The sequence below is a fragment of the Capsicum annuum genome, chromosome 5, assembly GCF_002878395.1.
Source record: "Capsicum annuum cultivar UCD-10X-F1 chromosome 5, UCD10Xv1.1, whole genome shotgun sequence".
In the NCBI taxonomy this organism is placed as follows: Eukaryota; Viridiplantae; Streptophyta; class Magnoliopsida; order Solanales; family Solanaceae; genus Capsicum; species Capsicum annuum.
This window is the reverse complement of record NC_061115.1, coordinates 126,489,530-126,503,549: the sequence shown is the minus strand read 5'-3', so window position 1 is coordinate 126,503,549 and position 14,020 is coordinate 126,489,530. Positions and strand designations below refer to the sequence as shown.

Genomic DNA, 14,020 nt, shown 5'->3' with positions numbered 1-14,020 from the left:
TATATATATATAACCAACTTTCTTTTTATACATAGTTTTCCACAATTTCCATCAAATGACCATTTGCCAATATTTATAATACATCCTATAGTCCCTTATTAGCTAACCAACACTTATTACTAAACCACTTACTCACTAATCATCATATAACCGCTAACTATATCCTTCTACTATTCATCACTTAGTCACTATTCATAGATCAACAGCCAACCATTATTTATTCACTAGCCAAAAGTAATATCTAGTCAAGATTCACCACTAGACCATATTCTCCAATTAACCAATATTCATTTATAGTAAACATAATCCCACTAGTCACTATTTAACAAATTACCACTAATCACCATGAGTACACTTATTCATCTCTCAACTAACACCTCTTACTAACTAGCATCATTAATCCACAAATCCTCATTAAATAGTTAAAAAACATCATAAACTTAGTTATTAATAGCAACTAATCATCACCATCGATATACCCATTATCATTAACCACCATAATGAAATAATCATCCCTATAATAGCCATCAATGCATAGTCCTCTTGACCACTAAGGTTCACAAATCTACTAGTAACTATAAAACACTTAAGTAATATCCATCAGTAAGTATCTTTCATTCTTAAATTAATAACTATACCACTTTATACCTCAACCCATTAGAAGACTATAACCGATACCTCTAATACCAATATCTTAGTTAATTACACAAGAACATATATAAATAATAATTATTACGCATAGGGCTAGCCAGATTTAACCAATTGGTGCGCACATAGACACATCAATTATCATATCCTCCTGCCTTTTCGAGTATCATGTCATCATAATATCCTTTAGACTCGAACTGGGTATCAATAAATCAATATAATATCCTCTAGCCTTGTCGAGTATCAATATATCGTCATAATATCCTCTAGCCTTATCGGGCATCAACATATTATCATACTATACTCCATCCTTGTCGGGCATCAATATATCATCATAATATCCTCGAGACTTAAATCAGGTATCCATATCATTAACATATCCTTCGGACTCAAATCGAGTATCAATATCACCAACATACACTCTGAACTCAAAATTGGGTATCAATATTAACACGGCCTGAACTTCAATGCATGTTGTATAAGTACCTCAAGTTCACATGAATCGGAGGTCGCCCTAATAACCCAACCCAAAGGCCTCATCATATCATAGGAGTCGAAGGAACTCCAAACCATAAGATAAGATAATGGGAACACGACATAAGTAGTAGCTTATATATGTCTATATATTTAATTAGATTCATCAACTAGATAGTATACCTAAGTCTATAGCCATACACAATGCATTTATACAAAAATAATGCTAATAAAAGTATATGTCTGGACAAGCCCCCGACAATAGAAAAACCAACTCCAAAAGAGACTAAGTCTAAAGATAAGAGAACAAAAGATGAACGTCTTTCGAATAAAGGAAGCTCAATACTTCACGTCAATGCATGATCAGCTTTGATCACCCAATCACTGTGGGAAATGAAGAAGAAGCTTCAAGACCTATGTTGCATGGCTACATAGCATCTGCAGATAGTTAGTGGTTGGAATGCTAGCATATAACTCAAGGGTAAGGAGAAAATAGTACATTTGACCAATCCATGCCAATTCATTGTATACAATCACATTTACATAAGAATAGGCATATTTAAGACACATATACATGTAGTGACATAACAAGTCAAATCATGAAGCTAGTTGTAACATGCATTTATGACACATTCTTTCATGAGACAGGTGTGAAGAACTACCAACCTTCCACCCTTATATTTTAGGCACATTGAATCATTTACGCTATAATAAGCAAGGAGACACGAGCCTCAAGGCAACATATCTTATATGGTAAGTGGACTTGGACCACAAACCAACACGCTATTCATGGCAAGAAAACTTAGACTATGAATGAAAACATATAATATGGTAAGTGGACACGAAATAATACATCTTATATGGTAAGCGGACTTGAACCATGAGCAATCATGCCTTATAAGGTAAATAGACCTGGACTATGAACCAATACGCCTTATATGGTAAACGAACTTGGACCATGAAACATCACGCCTTATATGGTAAATGGACTTGGACCAAGAGCTAATATGCCTTATATGATAAGCGAACTTGGACCACGAATAATCACGCCTTATATGGTAAGCGAACTTGGACCATTTTGTCAACTAATCATGTGTCCAACTAATCATGCCTTATTTATTCATCATGTGTCCAACAAGGCCTTTACAACCCAACTACCAACTATTCACGTGCATTTAATTGCATACAGAAGGGATTTAACATATTTAACCAAATTCAACACTTTACATGATCATATGGCCCTCATGGGGGTCTTCATTGCTTATTCATTTCAATAGGCCAATTCCTTAACTCATTCATTACATAATTCAAATTAAGGTTGTCATGACCCAAATAAACTATTCACTTTTCATTATCAAGATTACACCACCTTCTTCACACATCTAGTTCATTTTTATGCTTAGGGTTTTAACTCCTTATTAGTCATTAACCAAACAATATCATCTATTACACCATACATGGCTCATAATACTTTTACAACATCATTTATCAATTAATCATACTCATTTGGGCCATTTCCCTAACTTAATATACTACAATATGTGACTAGTTATTCATTTAGACATTTTCACAAACACCTTGTGTGCATACCTTTAACAAGATCATTTTGATGATAGAAATCATTAGAACTAGGTTTCAATAATACCCTAATGTTAAACAACATGCAACAAGAACCCACATATGTAATCTACCATCCATAACATGTATCAACACAAACATAAGCAAGATTCATCATTATTCACTGGTGGGTAATAAAACCTTTTTCTTTTGATTCAAAACCACCATGTACACTTATTAATCAAAGTGTGAAATATACTGGTTTATATTTATTTAAAGAGGGAAATAGATAAATGCCTTAACCAAGATGACACATCAACAATCTTGACTCTCTTTCTTGCTATAAGATAAACATCTTTAAACCCTGGCCTCCAATCTTGCTTCCAAGAGCCTTTAGAGTGTTATGGAATGTTTAAGTCTTGCAAATAAAGACTTAGGAGGCTACTATACCTTATATATAGAGAGTTTTTGGGGTTTTAGGCAAGGGAAATAACCAAAATGTCGTTGGGTAAAAGATGGACAGTCCACACATGCAGGGGTATGATTCCCCCATATGGGTCCTATGGCAATCGTGACTTAGGGTATGAGTGGCGCCCTAAATTATACCCTAGTCTTCATCTAGGACAACCACTCCATTATGGGTACAAAAAGGGACCTTTGAGTTATAACCAAGGTTACGACTCACTCTCTAATCGTGAGCTCAACTCGTGACCAAAATAGTCCACTCTAGATTTGTGACTTTACTCTATACGGTTGGATAGTATACGACCCGTAAGCTTGATTATGACTAATAAATGACCTTGTCCTATAGATGAAAGTATGTTAATATACAACTTAGGATACTAAAGGGTAGGGCATGGTGGGTATGATTCATGACCTAGGGTGCGGCTCAAGTACCCCTAACCGTATCAACTCCAGAGGCATCAAAAATTGATATTTTCCTAAGGGTTCTAGTCTAGGTGCTTCACTTCTTCCCCATATAGGATTATTTGTCCATTAAGGAAGGGTAAATCAAGCATATACATAATTTAACACATAAACATGCATTATGAAAACTTTTACACAAGTTAAAATCAACAAACAACAAGGATACAACACAACAGATATCATGGCCATCGCCAATCAACCAAAAATTTTGGCAAGGCCAGATTCTTAGGTGTTTCATTCTCCCCCACTTTGGATCATTCATCCATGAATTATGGTTAATATAAGCTCATTACCAAGTTAACACATTTGCACTCATCAAAACAATCTTCACGCAATTGAGAACAAGGCATACAACAAGGATGTAATCCAACACATATCATGGTAATTATCAATCAATCACTTTATTTCAATATCCTTGGGATTCCATCCCACCATTTATCAAAAACATTGTATCAACTCAAAGCTTAAAGGCTTAAACCCTCTAACTTTCAAAGATATAAATTATCTCAAGAATTAGGAGTTCGAATCCCTTGTCTACGAGAGGCATGAATCAATCACAAGCTTTAGGGACTTTCCTATTAAAGACATACACCAAGTTTGGAATACAAACACACATCTCAATCATGAGTTCCCGAAATAATACACAATTTCGAGTACATAAACTTTACATCCCTATCCCACTCCCAAGTAGGTTTCTTGGACTATTAGTTCATCCATAGAACCTTCACCGAAGCTACCTCTTTCATTCGCAATCGGCAAACTTACCAACCTAAGATGCTCACTATAATTTCCTAATAAGACAAGGAACCCTAAAATACCAAATTCCTCTAAAGGAACGACCAATAAAGGATCACCTACCTACTTTCTCAATACAAGGACGTGGAACACCGGATGGATGAGGTTCATGTTAGGGGGCATGTTCAATTCAACTTGAAATCTTATAGGGAGAACCATCCCTTTAGCCACTCAAGAGACCTTCTTCCTATACAATGACAAACTCATTAGGGAAGGCACGGCCTTAGGGACCCTATAATCTAAGGATGCATAGCACAAACGCAACTGATTTACCCCCAATTAACATAAAACATAATTATGTCCACCTCTATCAATCAAAGCACTTTCTTTGTTATGCACAATTTTAACACACTCTCGATAGAGTCCTTACAACCATAGAGTTTTTTATTGATATAAAAATAGTGAAGGGAGCCCAAATGACTCCTAATAAAATTGAAATACACAATCACAAATGAGGTCCAACATACCAAGCAATGCATAGGGATACATAAAATGGAGAAGGAGTTTTCAACATACCAATAATAATATTTGGAGATGCCTTAAACCCATGGGGATTGGAAAGTACATACAAGCAACTCTGGCTAGTGCCGGTACCAAAAGTAGAAGTAGAGATAGCACCCTTCGGTGCAGGAGTAAAGAAAGTAGCAATATGACCTTGGTAAGCCCGAGCAGCTACTCGAGAGGGGCAATGGCACTACATGTTCCCAATCTGGACACAATAGAAAAATATGCTCTTTTCCTTCTTGCACTCTCCACGATGATGCTGACCACAGAATATACAATGAGGGTAGGTTAGCTCGTACTGGACCCTATTGGTCTAAGAACCATCATTCACCCAGTTCTTCATCCTAGACAACCTACTACTAGACTGCTAGCCTTCACTTAGCTCAGACTATCGAGACCTTTTACCTTGTCTCTCCCTAATCTCACCTTATTTTTTTTTCTTTTTGCACTTATTTCACATACACAAGCAACCTAGATATGTTCATGTCGCTAATCAACAAGGTCTTCTTACTCTTAAAGACCAATTTAGGAGACAATCCCAAAAAATATTTATGCATCTTAGCTCTCATGCTAGCCACCATCTCAGAGGTATACCTTGATAATTGATGGAATATCAAGGAATACTCCTTAACGAATATCCTACCTTTTCTCAAATTTACAAAAACTTTTGCTTTTTCTTTTCTCAACTCTTGAGGAAAGAAGTGGTCAAAGAAGGCACTAGCCAGAATTTAGGCCATGTTGTATGGGCACCTCAAGCTCACATGAATTGGAGTTTCCCTGATAACCCAACCCAAAAACCTTATCATACCATAGTAGTCAAAAGAACTCCAATCAACAAGTTAAGATAGCAGGAATGCAACATAAGTCATAACTTAGATATGTCTACACATGTAATGACCCTTATTTTGGGCTAGAATATAGACCGTCATTCCTATGCGTAAATGTTTCAAAAGCCTCCCCATTGATTGAATCTTGATAAGCATCTAAAATTTTATTTGGATTTTATTCTAGTGGATTAGCGCAATTGGATCACATCACGGTGAGAATAGCAATGTGAATGCCATCGCATCACGGTAATGGCCAAATCAACATTTGTCCAATTCTAGTGGGTCACTGAGATTGCACCGCATCATGGTGAACCCTAAAATAACAATTGTCATAAACCAGTAACTCACCGTGATTCTACCGCATCGCGGTGGATATCACGATAACACAATCACCACATCGCGGTAAGCCTAAAAGATGAGATTTTGTTTAGTAACTTTTAAGTCTGAGGGCAGTCTCATCTTTTTCCTACAACTCCAAATCATATTAATTGATGATTAAAGCATTTTAGGGTAGAGTATGCCCATTTTCATACAAACTTATCAAGAACAAAAGCCCTAGTCTCTCTTTCAAAGATCAAGAGCCCTTACTCTAAGTTCAAGAATTTATGAAGAGTTTCAAGTTCGGAGTTTTAATTATCAGATTAAACTACTTAAGGTATGTATGGCAGTCCTTAAAACTCTATAGGCATAAATTATGGTTTTATCAATCTTTAAAAGCATGATATAATTTTTTAACAAGGGTTTGAACAATTTTTTTGAATAGCCAAGTAACGGAAACCTTTTTAGTGATATATATATATATATATATATATATATATATATATATATTATTTTTGTCTTGAGGTCTCCCTTTGAAATTGATTTTTTTACGTGTATATGTAAGTATGTGTTTTCAGTTTATAAAAATTAAATTGAGAGCATGGATGGCCAAACCCCTCTCGTGTTGTATTACTTCTTGACTTCACATGTTAAGTGTTGTGAAATCATATGATTGAAAGTATAAATAAGTGTTTTAAATGTTTTTTATGAACTTGATCTTGTTTGTGAACTGAAGAGAGGGTGTTTTTGTATCTTATAAGCATTTTATGGTTTATAAATGTTAAAGAAGATTATTGAAAGAATTCCATGGTTTATTACAAGAAAAGTGACCACCACGTGTTTGTGAATTGAAGTTGAGAATCTTTGCCTATGTTTTCATGAATTTTACTATATGAAATCTTCATATACTATTTGAATAGTCTGAAAATAATGTTTTGAAAGAGAAGGCTATAACATGATAATGTATGTCTTAAAGATATGACTTGCAAGTCAATGATATAACGATACCACATAAATGAATGCCATAATAGAGTAAGATTTTTAGATTTGAGTTCAGAGAATACATGTCTTAAATAAGTTAAAAATTGGCTTAAAGAGGGTTAGGTAGTTGCTGAAGAAGGCTTAAGTTCAAATAACTTCTAGCCCTAAATCGTGTTTTGTCGATACGGGTTTCATTACGTCCCCAAGAGGGATCATACGCTGGCCTAGTGCCCTATGGTGTATGAGAGATAGAGAGTCTAACTCTTGCAGCAAACTTGAGTTGGGGGCTTGGCTACCGAGTCAAGGGCAGATTCCATATAGCCCATTGAATTTCAGAGTTGTACGGTATACCACCTAGCTCAGAAGTAATACAAATCATAGAGTTGCATTTACAAGATTGTTTTAAAAGAATTCATGGTGGCCCATGTATTTTGAACTATTTCATGCATAATGTTTTATGACTTGCTCTTACCTATGTTATATATGTATAAATTCATTATTTTGGATTGCTCTGCGTACTTGTACAATTGTATTGACCCCCTATATTTTAGGGTCTGAGGCTTAGTCTAGAGGTCCTGCTAAGCTGTAGAGTTTTTCAGACCAAAGTGTGGTGTTCCATTGGGGAGCCTTCTCGATTTCGGAAGGACTATTTCTTTTTAGATACTTCTTGTTTATTTTGGTTTTGGTCCATTGAAGGCCTTGTCCCAGATTTAGAAAGTTTGTTAATTTCTTTTGTAGTAGAGATTTCGTAGACTAAAATAGATATTGTCTAGATGTTGATGGATTTCCTTCCGTATTGTTAGATTAAACTTAGAGTATGACCATGATTCTGTTTTATTAAATTTCCTCATCTTCTCTTTATTATGTGAATGTTGTGTATGATTATGAGATATAGAAGGGCACCCGAACCTCCATGGTTTGGAATGTCCGTCATCGCTAGGGCCTCAGTTTAGGGTGACAAACTTGGTATTAGAGCATGGTTCATAGCTTCCCCTATCAATGAGAAAGGAAACTTAGGGGAAGGAAACATCCACAACTAGATAGATTCTTGAATAATATTTGCTATATGTCAAAGGTGTTGCAAACATGTATAAAGTTCTTGAGGTGATTGTTTTCATCTTCATATGATTGGTCATCACATAATCCCTTCATTTGTAGAAAATAGACCATAATACTAGTAAATATGAAGGATCACATTCCCTCCCAGAAGTGTAGGCGAATGGAACTTGCTCTACTGGCATCACTTAAGTATCCATCCTTATGAAATTGACCTTAAATTATGATTTCACTATCATCCTGACTCATGTTTTCACCAAAATCAAAATAAAAACAACAAATAACATAAATTCAAACTACAGTTAAACACAAGTGATTTAAAACACTTGAACAAAGGAACGGTATACTTTCATTCCCTAGAAACGACACCATTTTTTGATAATGCTCAAATACACCCTTTGAATTTAAGTAATCATTGTAAATATTTTAACACATCTTTAGGAGCAAGGTCAATCCCAGGAGAAATGAATACAAAAGGTTTACTTTAGAGTATGATTAATTTACTATATTTTCACATGTATTAATTTTAAAAATAATAATGAATGGTGGGGGTTTTATAGAACACTTTAGAACGTTATTATAAATTTAGAGATTTAAATTTGACAAGAGGATTCTTCAAAGTTGTAATAAATGTTCAAGATGACTTAGTGGTGTGCTATCATAGAAATAGATTTCATGCATGGGTAGATAAATTTGCCTATATTCCATTAGAGTTGTGGGTAGGCTAGATTATAGAATTTAATATTAATTTCTCAATCAAACTTTCAATTTCAAAATTGGATTTTCTCAAACCTCAGTATTTATGTTATTTCTAACAATCCAATTTGTCAAATAGGTAGTCTTATAACTAAGAACTACCAAACATGACATAAATCAAATCTTTCTAAAATAATCTCTCTCATCCATATCCTTTTTCTTGAGTAAAATAAGGGATCTAACATAAATTAGAGTTTGAAACCTCTAATTATTAACGATAACAAAAAATATTAGCTACTCTCACAATACATAATTAATTAGAAAGACAAATAATCACTACCCATTCTATTATCACAAATCAATCATCACACGCCCCTAAGTTGAGGAATTTAGCCAAGTATAATAGAATATAAAGAAATTATACCAGAATACTCATTCAAATCCACCATTATATAGAATAATCTTTAAATAACCCTTAAATCCAATGTAGAAAAGTTAATCCCAAACTTAAGGGTTGAATAGAACTTTTTAGAACTCCAAATATGCAAAAATATAGGGTTTGAAGTCAAAAAATCTTCTTTGTAGCTGAAGCAAAATAGGGATAAAATATTTACCAAAATGCTACCATATAATTTAGGCAATCTTGAATTGTGCTGCCAAACTGATCTGTGATGCACCAAGTATGAACAACATTGTTGAACTAACTTAAAATCTTGAGCTTCATTGTTTGGTTTTGTTGAGTTTGGCGACGGAACCTCAGCATCACCGAACTCTTTGGTAAAACACCAATTTTCACTTTCTCTCCTCAAACTGCTTTTAATAAAAATTCATTTGTTTGCTATCTTTAGCGATAATACCTTTATTTTTGTGATACATCGTGTTATTTAGCGGTGCACCAAACTAGCTTAGCGATGCTAGTTCTCTTTTCAACTATTTTTATCCATCTTTTTGTTTCTTTTTCCTTCTTCAAGCTCTTTTGGCAATCTTTTATCTTCAACCCTGAAAATCAAACAAACTAACATTAATACTAGGTCAAAATGGTATTGAAAAAGATTTCTTACCCTTTTTGGGCTAAATGAGTCACAAAATTCCAGCTCATCACTAGCTCTATGCGGGCCTCATAGCTTCGACACTTAGCAGTATGCCAATTTTCTGAACTTTATTTGTTGGTGTAGTTGGATCTCTTTTGCCTTGTGCTCTACGGTTCTGGTAGAGTGGGCACTAGCCAGTAGAATGCAACAAGTGGTTTTTCTCCCTTTTTATCACCAAAGGTTGGTTATGTATCCCTGAATTTGAACCAAAATAACTTTAGGGCTTAATTATGACATGGAAACTCTAATACAAACATAAGATGATTCAAAAATCTTAGCGTTAATCATGAGGTGTCAAAATTTTGAAGCTCCAACATATGTGTAGGATGACTTAAACATGACAAGAGAAGCAAGGTGTAACATTAAACCTCGTGGGAATGAGACATACATAGCATGTTTTGCTAGCAAAGGATCCATAGGAAGCAATATAGGGGAATCATAGAGGATTTGTTCAAACTGACAGAATGATCCAAATCCTATGTTGGCATACACAATTTCGAATACTTGTAACATAGACTAATGACTTATCATTTAATGATATTACTCTAAATTCATCACATGAAAAATTCAGCTCCAAATCTCAATAATCATAATTAGTTCAAAATCTCATAAATAAGAATTAGCTTGAAAGCTTATAATCATAGCTAGCTTGAAAGCTCATAAATCAAAGTTAGTTTCATGTGTAGTATATTGCAAGAGTCATGATTTTTATAAATTGAAGTGATGTTAATCATGTCATAATATCATACGATTCATATTTTGAATAAAAATTATGGTTCATAGGATAGAGTAATCTGATAGAAAATTATGGGACACATGTATTTCAATAATGAAGAGAATTTAGAATGATCACAACGAGTTCATGTCATTCATAATGAATTCACATGAGCGAGAATATAGACATTCATAACTTAACCTGATTCATTTATAAACGAGAACTCATAGACATGAAGAAATAGCATAGGGAAGAACAAGGATATTCCTACACCTATAAGACAGTCATGCATATCTTAATTGCTTTTAAACCATAGATAAATATCTAAACTTGCTGACGAATGTCTAATATTTATAATTAAGCCTTTTAGAAGGATTTCTTCAAAATTTCCATGATTAAAAGAACAATGAGAGATGAATATTCTTGTCACTTCCTCAACATGGATATGATAAATATTAGATGCATTGCAGTCAGCTTTGTGGACTATTCTAGCTCGTAAGCTAATTGTCAAACATTTCTAAAACTCTTTATCAGACAATATATTTGGGACTAAAATTCTTTTTCCTTGTAAATCACATGATGCATTTCATAGGCAAAACTTTAATAACTGACCAATAATAAACACTAAATTTAAATATTTGTGTCACATATATGAATATGACTTTTTATGACTCTGAGCTACTTTCAATCATTTCTGAACCACTTTAAATTGTCTATTTGCAGATGAAAAGTTAGTACTAAGGTTAAACATCCTAGCCAAACCTTTCTGCAAAGCCTCCCGAAAGTGTGTGCTGAACTGAGCACGTCAATATAATATACTTGATACTAGGGTCGCATGCAATCTAACAATTTCCAAGATATACAATTTGGCATAATTTTTTTTTCGTATGGTTTGGTTGTGGAAGGCTTTGTACAAGGTAAAGCATTCCATGAATGTTCTGCATCTATAATTTTTTTTGATTGTTGTATGATACTACGGATCTAGATGTTAGATCCTTTATGATCGTAATTTTAAGATTCAGGGATGTGGATCCAGGTATGAATATGGGTGTGGGAATTTGGCTAAAAAATAATTCAAATATCTAAAAATAGAGTTAAAACCTAAATTATGAGATATTTTGTGAAAAACTTGAGAAAATATTGATCAAGAGGAGAATTCTAAAACAAAATAAAAGGGAATACAGTAACATAGAAATTTCTATATATACAAGGTACGTTATTTTCTACAATTTCAGCTTAGTTTTTGTTTGATTACATATTTATTAAATCTATCAGACTTTTCCTATCGATTTTGGTCAAATTATCCAATATTTATTAACCAAATCGGGTAGGGATCCCACACCCACACCCACACCATCTCATGTCAATACGGGTGTGGCATCAAAAATAAGAGTTCAAGTAACTTGGTTGCATCTAGTGGTTCTGAGAAGACAAGTGGAATTGTTGGTGAAGAAGATAAGTTCTCTACTCTCTAGCGAAAAATCGAACATTAGTACTTTGAAGAGAAGAAAGAGCCAGAAAAATACAAAAGAGCACCAACTCTAAAAAATAAATTTCAGTCTCCTAAGAAAAATAAATCATCATTGTCTCCATGGTATCAATCACTGAGAAGCGTCACTTATACATTATTTAGGGTGTTCCACCAGCCAGCCATTTTAACACCAATAGTTTGGTTGTTTTTGGCTCACGTGAGAGTTCCAAATATCTCGACTACTATGTTGTATTATCAGACACAGTTCTTAAAACTAGAGGCATCTTTCCTTGGAACAACACGTGTTTTTTGATGGTTGAGTCTCATGATCGGGACCTTGACTAACAATTTCTATCTAAAAAAGATGAGGTTGTGGCATATTCTCATGTTTACTTAAGTTGGCCTGGCCCTTCACACTGTTCTAGATATAGTTTTGGTTTCTTGGGATAATGTTTTAGTAGGCATCTCAGACAAGGTTATAGTGCTATTTGGTTCTGCTCTTTATGATGGCATCAATCAATTCAAGTTTATGCTCTTTCTTATCTTAGGGAATTTATTTGCATTATTCATGTCAATAAACAACTTAGGTTCTCTAGTGGGATCCTATGTAGGAGCAGGGCCGGCTTCAGTTCAAGACAACTCTTCGGGTTTTTTTTATAACAATCTCTTCTTAGGCATTGGTATACGGGTCCTCTGCAGTTTCATCCCAGTGACCTTCCTTGTTTAATTCCATAGGAAACTATAGGGATATCATCATAGTTAATAAAGCATACAAGCAAGTTACAGATTAGACAACAAAAGCTTTTTTCCACTTGATTGTATATGGATACTCATTTTTGGATTAAGATGAGCTAAAATAGAGCTACACAACCAGTGTAAATTCATATAGTCGACTCCAACTTGCTTGAGGTTGAGGTGTCGTAGTTGAACCGATACTTATAGCATGGTAGCTTTTTAATCCTCAGCTATGCTATGGATGCAATTTAAACGACAAAAGCCATTTGGGGCATCCAAAGTTTTATATGGGAGCATTATTCTGGGAAAAAAAATCATAAAAAGAAAGTTTTGAATTTTTTATTTTTTAGGAATTAAGATATATCTTTTACTTATTTTGTTGTATTTGGTATCTGAGGAGCATCCAAATCATGTGAACACCTACGCTGATCCACCTAGCTATGAGAACCTTACCACCTTTATAAATCATGTGAAAGGCATAAAGAAAACATTAAACGATAGCTTTTATTACACTACAAACATGTTAAAATCTTCAATATAACAAAAAAACTATCCCGAAGATCTAGTCTAAAAATGTACAAAGAGCTACTACAAGATAAGAAAAAAAGAATAATCAAGACCCAACTTCCGTCATAGGAATGACAAGATCGAAGCTGCTGAAGATCTTAAGATTGGATGAAATAAACTCGGTAGATATGCCGGTTCTACTTCCATTTTGTTTGGTTACATAAAGCTTAGAATCCTCTCGTTCATTCTACTTCTTGTCTAATCCTAGTGATCATCATCATTACGTAGCCTAATTAATAATGATTGAACTACAAAAGTGATCTTTTGAAATTGGAGTGGTAATATGATTCGTTGTATTTTTGGCCCAAAAGCCTTTGGGTTAAAAAAAAATATTACTATATTAATGGGAAAATTGTTAATTTTCCCTATATTAATTCCATTTTTTGGCCCGCTAAAAAGTCAAATTTGGTACAATTTTCTTTCTATTTTAAGTAGCTCATAATGATAAAAGAAACAGCGTAGAACTAAATTTTGGATGGAATATCTTGTTTACAAATGCATTATATATCCAAAACAACAAATTCAACTAGAGAAAGAAAGGGGATAAGAATCCCTCATCAAGGAAATTCCCTTGATCTGGGAGATACATGGTCCCACGTAAAGGTGTCAAGTGGGCCGGGCTAGGACAAATCGGAACTGGCCCGTTTAGTTTAACCGG

The 14,020-nt window shown here is 34.2% G+C and overlaps 1 pseudogene; it reads left to right on the top strand.

The window, feature by feature from the left end:
• Positions 1-11,424: 11,424 nt before the first annotated feature.
• Positions 11,425-12,819, top strand: LOC107871822 (annotated as a pseudogene).
• The last annotated feature ends 1,201 nt before the right edge of the window (positions 12,820-14,020 follow it).